The 17,206-nt window shown below is 35.0% G+C and overlaps 1 long non-coding RNA gene across 1 annotated transcript; it reads left to right on the forward strand.

Moving 5' to 3' along the window:
• Positions 1 to 14,010: 14,010 nt before the first annotated feature.
• LOC110896995 lies at positions 14,011 to 15,653 on the forward strand. The gene is made up of 3 exons (XR_002568350.2): positions 14,011 to 14,138; positions 14,604 to 14,657; positions 15,369 to 15,653. It is a non-coding gene; the product is annotated as an uncharacterized LOC110896995 (long non-coding RNA).
• The last annotated feature ends 1,553 nt before the right edge of the window (positions 15,654 to 17,206 follow it).

Below are 17,206 nucleotides of genomic sequence, written 5' to 3' on the forward strand. Positions count from 1 at the left end.
AGCACATTGCTCTATACTCAGCTTCAGCTGTAGATTTAGACGTTACACTTTGTTTCTTGCTTTTCCAAGAAACAAGTGTATCTCCCAAAAATATCCCAAACCCAGTAACAGACCTTCTGCTCTTAATACACTTACCCCAATCAGAAGCAACAAATCCTGCTAGGGTCATACTATCAGACTTCTTAAAACTAATACCACTTCCTGGTGACTTCTTCAAATATCTTAACAACCTCAATGCTATATCAAGATGAGATTGACAAGGACTATGCATATATTGACTTAAAAACTGAGCAGCGTAACTTATATCAGGTCTAGTTAACGACAAGTATATCAATTTTCCAATCAGCCTTTGAAAACCACTTATGTTTTCTAAAGCCTTTTGCTCCTTGACACACTTATTCGTTACTAGAAAACTTTGCTCAATAGGAGTTGTAAGAGGTTTACAACCCAGATACCCAAACTCATTTAACAATTCAAGACAATATTTGCGTTGTGACAAACATATAAAATCATCTGAGTATAACGCTTCTATACCCAGAAAATACCTAAGTATACCAAGATCTTTGATTTGAAAATTTTCCTTTAAACATTTTTTTTTATTTTTTTCTATCTCAGTTTTATTATTACCTGTCACAACTATATCATCAACATAGACTAAAAGAACGATAAACACATCACTTTTGAACAATACAAACGAAGAATAGTCACAAACACTTTGAACAAACCCCATGGAAATTAACACAATTATTAATTTTTCATTCCATTGTCTAGGAGCCTGTTTAAGACCGTATAGAGACTTAACTAATTTACACACCTTAGTATTATCTTTTGAGAAACAACCTTCAGGTAGGGTCATAAACACATCTTCAGTTAAGGTTCCATACAAAAAAGCATTGTTTATGTCCATTTGGTACAACGGCCAATTATTATTAACAGCCAGTTTTAACACGATTCTAACAGTTACCATTTTTACAACTGGTGAGAATGTTTCACTAAAATCTATACCTTCCCTTTGGTTAAAACCTTTGGCCACTAATCTGGCCTTATACCTTTCAACTTCCCTGTTAGCTTTGTATTTGATCTTATATACCCACTTACAACCTATGGGTTTTCTACCCTTAGGAAGATCAACCAAAACCCAGGTATTATTTCTATACAACGCTTCCATTTCATTATTCATTGCTTCTACCCACCTATCATCCTTAACAGCTTCCTATAAGTAGTGGCTTCAACAGTTTTGTTTAAAGTAGCAACCAAACACATATTTTCATAAGATAAGTTAGCATAACTAACAACCTTTTCAATACCATATCTAACTTTTCCCTCAACAACAAACTCATCAAACTTTCTAGGCATAGAAACACTCCTAGAAGATCTTCTAACATTTTGTGTGCCCTCAGATAGGTTGGTGTCTACATTTAAACATAAAGTATCCTATGCCCCGCCATTGTTACCCTGACTACTACTGCTCTCCTGTCCTAACTGTTGACCATGATCAACACAAGGATCAGGGGCTGATGTAAAGGGTGACAATGGCTGCTGATCATCACTAATAGGATTATTAGCACCATTTGTACCCTCTTCATCATCGGGCATGTTAAGAACTTCAGATGCATAATTTTCAAAGAAAAATAATATGATTTAAGTTTTTTTCCCAAACAGTTTCTTGACTATCAAATGATTTAACTTTGAAAGGGTACACATTTTCATAAAATTTTACATCTCTAGAAAAAAAAATACCTTTTTACTATATAAACTCCACAACTTATACCCTTTTTTCAAATTTGAATAGCCAAGAAAAACACACTTGTCCGCATAATATGCAAACTTATCAGATTCAGTTAGAATTGTACTAAAGCATAAACATCCAAAGTTCCTTAAATGAGATAAAGAGGGACTAAAGCCAAACATCATTTCAAAAGGACTCCTACCATTCAAAACACTAGAGGGTAACATGTTAATTAAATACACAGTAGTTAGCACACAATCAGACCAGAATCTTAAAGGTAGACCACCCTGAAACATCAGAGCCCTGGCTGTATTTAAAAGATGCCTATGTTTCCTCTCCACCACACCATTTTGTTGTGGTGTATAGGAACAAGAAGTTTGATGTAAAATACCTTTAGACTTACAAAACATGTTCATTTGGTTATTAACAAATTCTGTCCCATTATCACTTCTAAAAACTTTAATTTTCCTTTTAAACTGAGTTAACACAAGTTCATAAAAATCTTCAAGTTGTCAAAAACTGCAGTTTTGTTTGATAAAAAATAACACCACACTGAAGAAAAACAAACTAAAAAAGAAACAGATCTAAAATACGGAAATCCCAAAGAACAGACTCAAGAGCTATATGATATAGCTCTGATACCATGTCAAATGGTATGATTGTTCAGCACAAAACACAAAGAACAATACAAAACACAAGAGAAGCGATAAAACGGTGACGAAAATCTTTATTAGTTAACCCAAACCAAAAACACCCCCCAAACTCTAGATCTCACAATATGTGAGATCAGATCAAAGACAAAGTACAATACAATACCTAGATGATCATCAACAACTGCAGATCAAACTCTCACAACAAAGAGGAATACAAGATGATCTTCAACAATATATCAATACAAACCCTAAAACTAGAACGAAGAACTGAGAGAAAAGTGTAAGTGAAAAAATGAGCTGTTGCGCAATCTCCATCCTTTTATATGTCCAGTCAAAAATATTACACTTAGGCCCAAAAGAATTGCAAGAGATGATCGCAACCCTTGAGAAGTTTCACAATGCCCCCTTAATCTTTTGTCAGTTCCAACAACCTACTCAACTTACACAACAACTAAAACAAACATTATAACCAACCAGACGGGCCTCAAGTATACAGTCCAGCCCAACAAGAGAGAACCAGAACTAACAACAGGCCAACATGAATTACCATATAACAGACATGAATTACCATATAACAGCTCAACATGAATTACCATATAACAACCCAACATGAATTACCATATAATTTAACATAACAACTTTATATATGATGTATGTAAAATTTTTGAGTTAAAACAGTTTTGATCCATGTAGTTTGACCCAAATAGCTAGTGAATGAGAAAGATGGTGCGACAAATTATTAAATTCAATTTTAAACTAGCAAGGGAGTATGTGTACGAAGAAGGGATACTTTTTTTATATTAATTACATTGGGTCCATTTGGTATAGTCATGTGGGAGGAATTATTTGCGACAGGTTCCTGAAGGAGTTGACCACGAAAATCTATAGATCTTCCCGAAATTATTGTCTTTGATTGCGGGAAATAATGACATTACTATGTTGGGAGATAAGGGCACAATCAGGAACCATGAGATTAGTAGGGTATTGTATGCTTCGGTGAAGGGGTCACACATGTTTTCTTTCCGACATATGGAAATATTGAACGTTTGGGAAAGCAGAGAGAGCAAGAAGAAATGTATCATTCCTCATATGACGTTAATCACAACCTTACTGAGGAAACAGGGGCCATTTAGTGGCTAGGATGGTGAACTATGTGAACTAATCCTAGCCCTTGATTATTAATCCACAAGTGTAAATCAATGGCTAGGATTTGATCAGGACTTTATAATGAAAATACACTAGTGTATTTTCTAATATATATATATATATATAGGGTAAGGATAGTGTAAAAAGGGCCTAAAGTGTGAGAAGTGTATTATAACACTATATATAATACTATATAACACCCTATAAACACCGTATAACAATATGTAACACCATATAATACCATATAACACTATGTGACACTATATATCATTATATAACAAATATAACACTATACATCTATCATAGACATGCTATCAGACAACCTATAGTGTTATATTTGTTATATAATGATATATAGTGTTACAAAGTCTTATATGGTGTTACATATTGTTATACTGTGTTTATAGGGTGTTATATAGTATTATATATAGTGTTATAATACACTTCTCACACTTTGAGCACTTTTTACAGGATCCTCTACTTATATATATATATATATATATATATATATATATATAATTTGAACAACTACATTATTGTGATTGTATATAACATGTTAAATATGTAAATTTGGAATACAAATGATAGGTATTCGTGTATTACACATTACATGTGTAATAAGATATTATACATATGTAATAAAAAAGTCCTTTTTTATAAAGAGTTTTGGATTTTATAAATAAAAGGCTCGTTTTCTTTATAAAAAAACATAGTTTATATATTGCGTATAAAACTTAAAGGGGGTCGGGGTGAATAGGTTATCTTCAAATATTTAGAAGGAGGGGGTCGGGGTGAATAGGTTATCTTCAAATATTTAGAAGGACTGAAAGGTTGAAAGTTGTAGCATAACTCTTCTTTTCTTACTCTTTGATCTTGATCTTAATTCTCTCATTAATTTGATGCTTGAATCACAATGGAACTAGAGATATATGATTTAGATATGTATTTGAAAGTGTTTAAATCAAAGTGGGTGATATGAATTGAAAGTACACGGAGCTTGAAATGATGACTTTTGGGAACTATACGGAAGTTAGAAAGCACATGGAACATATGAACAAACGGAAGAAAATCCATGAGGGTTTGTGTTTTGTATGGAGAGTGTTCGTGAAGAGTTTGGATAAAAACAGGAAGCTGGAAGCATAGACTAGACTGAGCAAGAATGGTCGACTGAAAAGTGTCAAACTTCATATAAGCATATCTCGGGCTAGAAAATAAGTTACGAGAGCCACAATATATGAATCATGACAGTTTCGACAAGCTGAATATGATGAAAAGAGAAAAAAAATCAATAAGAGCGTAAATTATTATAGCAACCCTCGAAAACAACCCTAAACGATCCCAAATACATCCCGTGTGTGAGAAAAGGACCCGAATAATACTAATATTTATGAAAAACAAATATTAGGGACGCTCGCGGGCCGCGACAGGCTAGGCCTGTGGGCGTCGCGGGGCGCGACCCTATATTGCTTGGCGGACACTGTCACAGCCCCCGACCCCACCCTGGGAGCGGGAGCCGTGAGCCAGTCAGATGGTACTGGTGTTTATTAAATACGCAACGGAAAAGTTTTCATCAGGATCATAGTTAGGAAATGATTTCAGAGTTTGTAAAACACCGAACTTTTAATATTAAACAAATGGGCTAAAACCCATATTTAATTCAATTGTTTTTATAAGGATAAATTCAAATAAATAAAACGTAAATTTCTTCTTTTATTAATGTATTTATAGCCACTTTATTTAAGCCTTCAGTGCTCCATAGCTGACTTCTATTATCTTTACACCAAATTACCTGAAACGTGTTTTGAAAACATTTTATCAGTAATAAATACTGGCGAGTTCATTCTATTTTTATAAAATATATTGTTATACTTTACAACATTAATAGTGTTTATATTTGTTTACATTTACCCAAAACTCAATCAGTATTTGTCACATGGTGGCACTTTCGATGTGACAGTGGTTATATCACTCATTGGCTCAATTTCGTCCAATAGTGAATTTATCAAGTAATAGATATATAGTATATCTTACTATTATATTGGTCACTAGGCGATTCCTGTGACGGTGGTCAAATCACTTTTGATCATTCTTTCAACTAGTGACTCGGGTCATATTACTGTTGATCATTCTCTCAACTAGTAATTGTGGTCATATCACTGTTTATCATTCTTTCAACTAGTGACTCGGGTCATATCACTGTTGATCATTCTTTCAACTAGTGACTCTGGTCATAACACTGTTGATCATTCTCTCAACTAGTGCCTTTGGTCATGTCACTGTTGATCGTTCTCTCAACTAGTGGCTCTGGTCATATTTCTAGTCATATCACTGTTGATCATTCTCTCAACTAGTGACTCTGGACTTAATAGTGTCCCGTGACATTACTTTGTCAAATATATTTTCTATGGCATAAAACCAATTAGCCTAGAAAATGAAATATATTATTTTATGTTAAACTAGTAACTATAACTTTATTAAATATAACATATTAATTAAATAATTATTATATGATTATTTAATATATTAATGGGACAAAGATTTAAAATTATAATTCCTGTTGTATATCTTAATATTTTAAAAGTTAAATATATATCGCTTAAGATATACATTAAGGTTTATATATATATATATATATAGGGGACCGCTAGAATGAGAACCACCCTGAGTTGTAAGAACCGCGAGAACCACACCATCCGGGTCGCCGTTTACCACGATTTTTTTTTACAACTAGATGTGTGTATTATAAACACATCCGTAAAAAAAAATTTAAACGCCGCGCCCGAGGGGGTAATTTTTTACACCACAAGTTTGGTGTTTTATTTTTTTTCTTTTTTCTTTTTTTTACACCAAACTTGTGGTGTAAAAAACTACCCCCTCAGACGCGGCGTTTAAAATTTTTTTTTACGGATGTGTTTATAATAGACACATCTAGTTGTAAAAATAAATCGTGGTAAACGGCAACCCGGATGATGTGGTTCTCGCGGTTCTTACAACTCGGGATGGTTCTCATTTTAGCGCAATTCTATATATATATATATATATATATATATATATATATATATATATATATATATATATCATACATAAGGGTTATAATATACTATTTTATATCCCCCATTTCTATAAAATAATATACATAGTTGTTGAATATTTTATGGTTTGATGTAGCTATATAGTTGTGGGATCCACGAAATTCTGGTTATACTCAATTGAACTATGTACATATATACATAGTTATGGATATATGTACAATGGATATATAGTGTAATATTTTAATGTATTATTATAATAAATTTTTCACTCAACTTTCATATTTAGGTTTAATACTATATAACTAATAGTGATATTATAGTTGTCGAGACTATAAAATAAAACTTGCCTCCTGGTTGAGTGCATATCTCTAACAAGTTGTGTAATATTATAGTTGATAAAATTATAATATTCATAGTATTTATAGAAATACACTAATAATATATGTGTTTTAACTTAACCTCTTTAATCTTGAACCCAGTTAAAACCCTATATATTGGCAGCTATTGCAAAATATAAAAACTTAATCACTGTAAGTATAATTGATAAACATTTAGGGTTTTGGAAAACATTTTTAAATATAATTGTATCACAAAAAGGTGATAAAAAGGAGAATAACTCACAAACTGTGAGAAAAGAGAATGGACTCATTTTGTAACTTTAGGGTTCAACTAAAAGGCTACTGGTAGAATCTTGGGTGTAACTCCTCAGCTATTTAATAAAATATATATATATATAATGCACTTGCGTTAAATATATTAACCCAGTTCAACTTTATCCCTACGTCACGAGACTGAACCCCAACGAACTTAGTCGGGCAGAGCCTTAACATGCGTTATGGGGCTCCAGATCAATCCGAAAAGGGTATCAGTGATCAGGGGTTAAAACACTTAAAACGGGGCAATCCTTTGAAGTATTATTGGTATAATACTTAAGAAAATAGAAGTATATAGAATAGTGGAGAGGGGGCACGAGAGAATGAAGAAATTGGCAAAGGTTCTATCCATATTTAGGGTGAACGGGGCGCCCTCGGGGAGGGGGCGGTGAGTGTGAACCCCGCTCAGGAACACCGCCGCCATCCCCTCGGTGACCCAAATCGGGGTGTGGTGTGCGGGTTGTGTTCACCGATGGAGTTTTGTAATTTTTGACCCTTTTTTTTATTAAAACAAATAAAAAAACAAAAAAAAAAAAAACAAGTCCCCCAAGAGAGGAGTGTCGCCATTAAATTGAGGGTGTGAGGGAGTTAAGTGGGGAGTTGACGTGGCGCGTACTGATTGACTGTGGGTAAGAGAGGTCAATCCCCACTTAAAGAAGTGCCCCTTACACCCTTATACTTGATTTTGGAAAGCTTGATTGGCACGTTTGAAAGATTCCTAGTAATCCGTATTAACATCCACGTACACCACATCATATTAAATGGAAAGTTAGTTTTTTTTATTTATATACTAGGCTATTACTCGGGAACATCTCGGGTTAGGAAAATTTAGTTTTCAATAATAAAAGGTACATAAACAACATTTTGAAACGCGTTAGTATCTTCTTTCCCTTCCCACAATAATTTATTTATTCCATTTCATCAGTATCCTAACTTTGTCTCCGTGTGTATTCATAATTTTCGTGTAAAGCTTATTACCTTTTAATTCTTTATGAGATCTCCGTTAAAAAAATTTTCGTAAACCGGTACAAAATGTTATATTGTTTGTTTTTAAATTATATTATATTATGCTTTTACTTGAATTTTCAACTAATAAAATTCATACACATATTATAAACAACGTGATGAAATGATGCAATCCTTACACGATAAATGATAACTGCTTTGAATTCATAGAGATAGGAGCTAAGTCTCTTTCTTGCTAACTTTCTCCGAATCCTTGACGTTACTTGGAGTTGGAAGAGTTGTAGACGTCAACCTAGCCTGTGTAAATTCGCTAAAAAGTTTAGTGAATGCCTTCTTCTCCATTATATAAAATGAGAGTAGCAATCACCTAATGCAGAATCTGAAAAAATGGTTTTATGATTACTTGGATGGCTTAAAAACTCCGAACCCAAGGAGAAAGATTGGTTGGGGTATGGGAAATTCTAAGGGTTTGATATTAGGTGATGACCGGCAGATTACTCGAAAATGATTTCATATCTCTTTACTGGCATCAAGAATCAAGATATTAAGACACTATATAATCTAAAAATATTTAAGTAATATATTAAATTTCTTATGAACTTTATATTGTTAGAATTGTAATTAAACATATAATCTTTCAAGTCAATTTGGGTTACATTTAAGATTAGGTTTCAGGCAATCATCACCATCATACTCAGTAAATCCCACCCATAGCAAAGCAAAGGTAGGGTCTGAGGAGTGTAAGATGTAGACAACCTTACTTCTACCCCGTAGGAATAGAGAGGCTGCTTCCAATGAGACCCCCGGCTCGATAGTAGTTTTGCATCAAGCCTTGGACATAAGGCACATAACACTCAGCAATCGGGACAAAGACCGATTAGTGCATGTACCCTTTTGTCTTTCAGCTATCAACACCACCACATGATGCATGATTAACCATCCTCAGCTTTTAACGTTATTTTCACGAAATTAGTAAAATAACGTTAAAAGTAGTGCACTTTCACTTTTTCCCCCCGATGGCCTACACATATATATATATATTATATGTGCATACTGCAAGCGGGGCGTACTTAGGTTTCAGGCAATAAGAATCCAAATAGGTAACTTTTAAACCATATAAGTTCTTAAACAGATATCCCTTATATCAAAGTTAGTGAAGAAGAGTTTAATGATCTATAACATCAAACTGTTTCTCAAAACCCATTTCTTCGACAAAATTATCATACATAAAGATAAGTGCTCAAAAAAAGTTTCAAAACTTTAAAGTTTTTTTTTTTTCAAAAAAAAAAAAAAAACATTCGTTTGACCAGAACTTATTTTGCTCCAAACCCATATTGACCCGAACTTAATTAATAATCATTTAATTGAACTGAACTCATTTTGCTCCGAACCTGTCTTAACCCGAAATCAGTTTAATCCTAACCCGTCTTGACCCAAATCCATTCTAACCCAAAGTCCGCTTCAATCGATGACCCAAACCTGCCCGGCCCACCCAATTTTACCGGTTGATTAAAATAGTTTCCTTAAAAGCTATGTGCCAAGTAAACTAATGACAAAGTGAGAATACAATTTTAATTCACATACATACAAAATAATCATAAATCTTTAAATATTAAACAACATTTAATGTTTGCTTTGTAGGTTTACCTTAGAAATTTTTAAAAGTTAATGAAGAACTCAAGTTTGTTACAACTTACCAGGTCTATCTACAGCTGAGGTGGACAGAAGTGGAGCGTCCGTACATTTTGTTGAGTTCAAAAGATAGCTTTTTATAAATAATTATTTCCTTTATACGGTTACAATCTAGTAAGTCTATATGTGAATATTTAGGAAATGGTATGTAGGGTTTATAAAAAGTGAGGTTATGAGATATCGTGGTTTGGTAAAGATGATATATAGGATCCGTTTTTTAATATTCAGTATAAATTAATACTAAAATTTGTAAACATGATACTTGATCAATATTTCACATTTGCATTTTGTAAAAAAAACACATAATAACAATATTTTACATTTGCAATTTATTAAGAATTAATCAAAATCATCACCAACCAATATGTCACCTATAATTATTAAATTAATCAAAATCGTCCCCAACCAATATCACATATAGCATGTTTTGTTGCAACCAATTACCTTATCTGACTTAATTATTTTCAAAGTGTTCTAAAAAAAGTTGAGGCAAGAAACACATTGCTGTAATAAATGTGGAATCATCTAACTCGCCCCAACTTTTAGTAAAATATTAATATTGCATCTATATACACGTGGTTCCAAAAGAAGTGGTGGCATGACACAAGTAACTCAACGCATGAACCACATTTACCAACATCTAACATTTTTAAGGAATATGGGATGATGAAATTTCATTTTCTTCAAAGTTTTTATCAATTGATGATTAATTCCAGAATCCAATTCTGAGTTTCATGATACCATCTATCTCTCTCTCTTTTTTTTAAAGGCCAATAAATTTTTTTATTCGCAACTGGTTAGAATGGTTACTAACCAAATATTTACAGATGGGTCCCTAAATAGTCATGACAGCCACCAACAAACACAGCAAAACCCAAAGTCAAAACAAACAAAGAAGTTACCATCCTACTCTGTGAACATTAAACCCGCGCCAAATTTCCCAGTCGAGCCCCTCTTGCTTTGACCTCGCCTTTACCCATAGAAAACTAAGGGCCTTAATGTCACCCACAATTTTCTGAACTGGCCATCTAATCTGATGGAATACTAATTCGTTATGTGTTTTCCACACACACACCATAGTACAGACAAGCATACGGCGTGTAACGCTTTCTTGTGTTTCGGAGACACTCCCGCATGATTATGAAGCTCAAGAATATCTCTTAAACCAAATGCAAAAATAGGAGCTAAACTGCATCACGATGAGACCGCTTGCCATATCCACTGCACGAAATCACACGAAACGAAAAGGTGCTCGGCCGACTCAGCTGCGTCTTCACACAGAGGGCACAAACTGGAACCCACGTTAATGTTTCGTCTCAGCAGTGCGGCCTTCGTAGGAAGCCTTTCCATCTCAGCTCGCCACGCCAGAATTTCAACCTTTTTCGGCACCCAATTATTTCGCTTAACCACATACGGAGGAGGAACACGCTGCATCCTTATACTCCCGTCTTTAACACTTTAAACTGTGAAACTACCCAACCCGTCCAAAACCCACGACCACGTGTCCGGATTATTCGACAACCGCGGCTGTCCCAACAATGTTGGTTCAGTTCTGTTTGTGCATGAAGGAAAACTGTAAACATACCTGTTATAGCAGACAGTGCGTTGGAGAATCCAGTAATGGAGTTCGACATGCTTGTCATCGTGATCTGGTTCCTCCTTAGGATGCTGACTAATGATGGGGACTTAGAGAAACCGAAAAGGGATATCGGTTTGGAGAGGAGGTCGAACTAATGATGTTATGGCTAATGGGGTGTGTAATTGTGTAACTGAGTAACCCCTTAACCTCCACATAACTCTCCTTTTATAAGCACCCAGGAGGAAACCTAATTAGTTAATAAGGGTAATATGGTCCATCAACAATTATCAACTAATTATTTAATAGGTTCTAATATATTTTGATCTCTATAATGTAAATGATTATGATGGCTATAGATTAAATATTAATACGTAACATATTTAATCTTACATTCTCCCACTTAGCCGAGTAATCATTTACTATGAGTATTAGATAAGCCTGATCAGGAGTTAACACTCATTTTAGCCTTAAACAAGTACTATAGCAGAAAAATACAGCTGTTGAATCATTATGCGACTCAGGATCCCCATTAATCATACTATAGCCTTAATTTAAAACCTAATCGTAATGATCAAAATACGCGTAAGCCCTTTGTTTGATTTGTAACTTTATTTGTCTATATGCCATTATACCGGTTGAACATATTCTAACAGACATACAAAATCAAACTGAGGAAATTTCATTAACATAAAACATAAGCTAGTACAATATGCTCAAATAAGGTCTTTACTAAATCCCATATTCCGAACATGTTCTTCATAAACCTTAGGAGGGAGACCTTTAGTCATCGGATCCGCAAGCATATCCTTAGTACTAATATACTCGATACATAGATTATTTTCCTCAACTCGTTCACGTACAAATAGATATTTCGTATCGAGATATAAACCAGCTCCAGTCGAACTGTTACTGTTCGAGAAACTAACGGCAGCTGAATTATCACAGTAAAGCTTCAATGGTCTAGAAATGGAATTAACGATTTTGAGTCCAGTGACCAGGTTTCTAAGTAACATTCCATGACATGTTGCGTTATAAACAGCAATGTACTCTGCCATCATTGTAGAAGTTGTGGTCAACTGTTGTTTATGACTCTTCCAAGAGATAGGGCCACCTGCTAACATAAAGATATAGCCCGAAGTGGATTTCTTGTCATCTTTGCATTTGGCAAAGTCAGAATCAGAATAGCCCACCACTTCTAAATGATCACTTCTTCTATAAGTCAGTTTATAGTCTTTCGTCCCTTGTAGATATCGAAGAACCTTCTTAGCTTCTTTCCAGTGATCCAGGCCAGGATTAGTCTGATAACGGCCTAGCATTCCAGCAATATAAGCGATATCTGGGCGATTACAGACTTGAGCATACATCAAGCTCCCGACTACTGACGCGTAAGGTATCTGGCTCATTTGCTCCTTCTCAACCTCTGTTGTCGAACACTGGAATGAACCGAAAACATCTCCTTTAACTACTGGAGCGACGGAGGGTTTGCACTGTTGCATGTTATATCGTGTAAGGACACGATCTATGTAAGCCCTTTGGGACAATCCTAAGATCCCTTTGTTTCTATCTCGGTGAATTTCGATGCCAATGACGTAAGAAGCATCTCCCAGATCCTTCATGTCGAAGTTATGTGAAAGTAACCGCTTCGACTCATGCAACATGTTTAAAGTATTACTTGCCAATAGAATATCATCTACGTAAAGGACAAGTATAGTAAAGTTACTCCCACTCATCTTGAGGTAGGTGCATTGATCCACTTGATTCTTCATAAAACCTTACCTCTTCATGACTTCATCAAACTTGAGGTACCACTGACGTGATGCTTGTTTCAACCCGTAAATGGATTTCTTCAACTTACAGACTAGATGCTCCTGACCCTCAGGTTTAAAGCCTTCAGGTTGTTTCATGTAAACATCTTCGTCCAAATCTCCGTTAAGGAAAGCAGTTTTAACGTCCATCTAATGCTGCTCTAAATCGAAATGAGCTACTAGGGCCATGACGATCTTTAATGAATCTTTACGAGAGACAGGTGAAAACGTCTCTTGATAATCAATTCCCTCTTTCTGAGTGTAGCCCTTTGCAACCAATATCGCTTTGTAGCATTCAACGTTCCCATTCGGATCCAGTTTTGTTTTGAACACCCATTTGCATCCTACGGGTTTGACTCCGTTGGGTAATTCTACCAAATCCCAAACGTCATTTTTCTTCATGTATTCAAGCTCATCAATCATTGCTTTATTCCACTCAGAAGACTGATCACTGCTAATGGCTTCATTGTAAGAGATAGGATCATTGAGCTTTCTGGGATCCATTTCAGTCAGGTAGGTAACATAATCATCCCAATTAGTAGACCTTCTTTGCCTAGATGACCTCCTGAGTTGTAACACCCCAAAAATGTTTGTTTCACATAGGATAAAATGTAGAAGTAAATGGGATAGTATTTAAAATTTATACGTAAATGAAATATAGGGACTAAAGTTGTAAATACCCAAAAAGCTAGGTTACTAAATAACAAAAGACAAAGACCCACACACAATTCGTGTGTGTGGGGGTGTTCTGGTCGAGCAAACAAGGGGGGGAGCAAGAGGATGAACCCTAGTTCACCAAATTCACAAGAATTAAGTGAAATCTTGAGAAAAATTGAAGGTGTAAACAACGAATTCTAGGCTCCTACATCTGTTCTTCGAATTGGTAAGTTAAATTTTATGATTTAGTAAAGTGTAGGAAATGGGTCTTGATCAAATCTGATTGCATGTTATGAAATTTATGAAATTCGGTTAAGATTATGACGTAAGATGAGAATTATGTCTGATTTCTAGCAATTTTATTGTTAATAGCCAAGACCCAAGTTGATGAGAAGTTACTAGGGTTAGAATGATCAAGTTTTGGTATGTGTGTGTGTGATGTTGAAGAATAACCTTGTTTATGATATGAAATCACTAGAAAATATGATATGGAGTAAAGCTTAATTGATTGTTGTTGAATGATTGAAGTAATTAGCTTAGAAATATATGTTAGATAGATGAGTAAATGTCCCGAAAATGCGAAACCCGCCATGTGTTTGATGAAATGCTTAAATGAACAACTATGTGTAATTTAGAAAATAAAAGAGAGAGATTTCGGGTATTAAACGAATGAATGTATGTGTTGATATAGGCATAAAGGAAGAAGATTCAAGCTCTAAGAAGTCGGAAGGCCCTCAGGATCGAGGTATGTTCCGTTGCATACAAATCCTTGTTAAAATTGTCTTTTTATTTAACTTAGATGTAAAACAACCCTTGTATGACATTTGTGGTAATTAGCGAGTAGATAGCAAATCCTTTAAGGATTTGGTTATGCTAACGAAAGTTGTGATAAGCTATGCAAATCGGCCGGTTCAAGTGAACAAGCCGTGTAAGATTAAGCTACCATCCGTTTCGAACGGGTGGTTTTGGAATGCTATGATGAATGTTAGAAGCTTAATCCGATACGCGGATAGAAAGAAGAATATATGTTGAAGGCAAATAACCCAATTAAACGGGTCGAATATGTATGCTTAACTCTCAATGAGAGTGTTTATGCCAAACCCAATTAAACGGGTCGAACGTGTATGCTTAACTCTCAATGAGAGTGTTTATGCCAAACCCAATTAAACGGGTCGAACGTGTATGCTTAACTCTCAATGAGAGTGTTTATGCCAAACCCAATTAAACGGGTCGAATGTGTATGCTTAACTCTCAATGAGAGTGTTTATGCCAAACCCAATTAAACGGGTCGAATGTGTATGCTTAACTCTCAATGAGAGTGTTTATGCCTAACCCAACTATTTGGGTAGTCGAATGCGTAAAGGATGAATGTTTTTGTATGGATGGAGCTAAAACGATAGGATTATGATTTAACTAGTGTGATAACTAACCTTTTAAAATTTGATTGTTAATGTAGGTAAAACTCCACTTTAGGTGATTTGGAGATATGGAGCGAGCACGTGTTCACGCCTTATTATACCAAGCGCTTCTGCTAGTTTATATGCACACTTTTTGGGTCCATGTCTTGTTACTTTGTTTGATCTTGTTAGAAGTCATACACTTAAAAAAAACTTGTTGTCTTCGTTTTAGGAAGTTTAAAGTTTAAATGGGTCGTAGATTGTCGTTAGTTTATTATGTTAAAAACAGGGGGCACGTTCGTTGAACGAACGGGTCATGCCCAATTTTTGTAAAAATATTAATTATGTATCAAATTTGGTGTTTTGATGTCTTTAGTTTATTTATTTTTAAGTAAACTATTATTTTTATGGAAAAGGGGACCTTACAAGTTGGTATCAGAGCCTAGGTTTGAGGGATTCGAGCTTTTAACGCGATGCTTGAACTCAAACCGACGGCTCATTCGAAAGTGTGCTCGCTCCAAGATCGCCAATGAGGTAACAATTTAAGTTTTTAGTGAACGCAAGTATGTGTAATTTGCTTGTAAAGTTAAGTTAAGTTAAGTATGCGAAGGGGTAAATATGGAGGGCAAAATGATGAGTTCTAGGGGCTGTACGGCTGGAAACGGACCCGAGAAGGAGTTAAAACACTTAAAATAGAAGCAGCAGCGAATCAACAAATGGCAGGCCGTCGCCGACGGCTGGACACCCGTCGCCGACGCCCCCCCTCCTTTGGGCCGACGCCTTAGTCGCCTGTCTACGGGAGAATGTGGCCGACGCCACTATTTTGAACCCGTCGCCGACGGGCACCCTACCTGTCGCCGACGCCAAGCAGAAAACACAAAACGCTGTTTTGTTTGTTCTTCGAAATTGGAGTTTCCGATCTACTAGATGACCTATAAAATGATGAGGTAAAGACTTATTAAGCATAACTAAGTACCTATAATCACCACTTGAGATCGCAATGAAAAGAATTCTTAGGAATTGAAGGTAGTGTAACGATTAACATGAAATGAATGATGGAGTTTAGGAAGTTAAAAATTTAAACGCACGATTACGACGGTAATCGAGAGTAGAAGTGTATGATATATTGAAAGGTTTATGATTCGTATTAAACGCAAAATATGATGTTGTGTAAAGGCAGCCCGCCAAAACTTCCATATTTTTCATAATTAGCTATATACACTTCTCAAAAGCCTTATTCACGGTCCCGTTAAGTCTTTTATGAGGCAAAACAAGTATGTAAGGCTAGAATGAATGATAGTATAAAAAAAATAAAAAAAAAATTATAAAGATGAATGTGATGTGTACAAAGGTATGTAATGAATGATGAGAACTTAGGAAGTTAAAAATTGATATGCATGATTACGAATATAGTAATCAAGGACGAAAATGTGAACTGTGTTGAAAGCTCGTGAACTATAATTTAAGTTCCCATACTTCTCAGAAATGCCCGTTTTATGCTTTTGTCAAGTTATTAGAAGATATAATAAGTTATGTAAAGTTAGGTAGATTGTTGGCGATAAAGTAAAATTTACGAAAGTCAAATGTAACGTATAGAATGGCATGAAATGAATGACGAAGGTATAAAGTGGAGTTGGAAACGTATGATAATGAATAATGAAGGAAGTAAATATAGACTAAGGTACTTGGATATGTGAAGGAGCCGAAATTTTTAATAAATGAATATAAAAAAAATGAAATGAATGATGAGATTAGTGGTGAAAATAATTTGAAGAATGTGAGTTAGATGGAATTTGTATGAAAATTCAGATGAACGTATGCTTTGATCAGAATTATGCATTAGAGGCTTGTACCTTATATTTGAATGGTGTGATGCTTATGTGTATTTAGTGATTTG

This window comes from Helianthus annuus, chromosome 12 (assembly GCF_002127325.2).
Source record: "Helianthus annuus cultivar XRQ/B chromosome 12, HanXRQr2.0-SUNRISE, whole genome shotgun sequence".
NCBI classification, from domain to species: domain Eukaryota; kingdom Viridiplantae; phylum Streptophyta; class Magnoliopsida; order Asterales; family Asteraceae; genus Helianthus; species Helianthus annuus.